Raw genomic sequence first — 951 nt, forward strand, 5'->3', positions numbered from 1 at the left:
TTTGGGAGGTAAGTGCTTGTTTTCACTTTAAAAAATTATATAGTAGGGACGTTTATGGCTGCTGCAACTTAAACATGCATAAAATAACAATGTGAACAAGCTTTAACAAAACATAAATACATTTTTTGTGAGTTGTTTTAGGAAAATACCACATTACCTGTCCTGCTGGATGTGACAGTCAGCATAATAACAGCACAAAACACAGTGAGCAACAATTAAAGATTTACATCTGTCTGCTTTCAGAATGAGCAAAATAGAGCCCCACCCTCAACATAACTGAAAATGTGTGCCAACACAGAGAGAGAAAGTGGAAAAAACAGCCATGGTAACAGCCTAGTAGTGCGTGCCCAGGCACAGCACTGTTGCTGTGGTGCTTAATTTTCACAGAGCGATTGTAATTGTTTATTTGCAATAACCACTAGAGGGCGACAAATGCTAAGCTTCATTTTGCTTGCAGTTCCGCGTGTACAGTGATCACCATGTTTGTTTGGGATCATGAATCTTAAAAATAGTAGTCGTTTACAGAGCAGCTCAGATTAACATCCAAGTCAAAATATACCATGGTTTCTAAAATGTCAAGCCATGCATTTTGACAAACCATTTAGTTTTTGTTGTTGGTTGTTTCAAGGTATCTGAATAAAAGTCTGAGAATGGTGGTACATACGTAATATGGTTTTACTTGTTTGTACCATAATCACAGATCGAGCAATGAAGTCAATGCAAAAGGTTCAGTGCCTCCCCCTTGCTTTTTGCCCTGGTCTGCTCCGGGGCCGCGGACAGTTACAGAATGAATCAAGAGAAAGAGGCGCTTGCAGGACAACGTGTTGTATGAGAAAGAGAAACGCATGAAGGAACCTGCTACGTTATGTACAGACATTGAGTTTGGATTTCAGATATACGGAATAAAGCACATGGGTTTATAGCCTAAACTCAATACTCGAAAGGCCAAAG

This window comes from Electrophorus electricus, chromosome 17 (assembly GCF_013358815.1).
Source record: "Electrophorus electricus isolate fEleEle1 chromosome 17, fEleEle1.pri, whole genome shotgun sequence".
NCBI classification, from domain to species: domain Eukaryota; kingdom Metazoa; phylum Chordata; class Actinopteri; order Gymnotiformes; family Gymnotidae; genus Electrophorus; species Electrophorus electricus.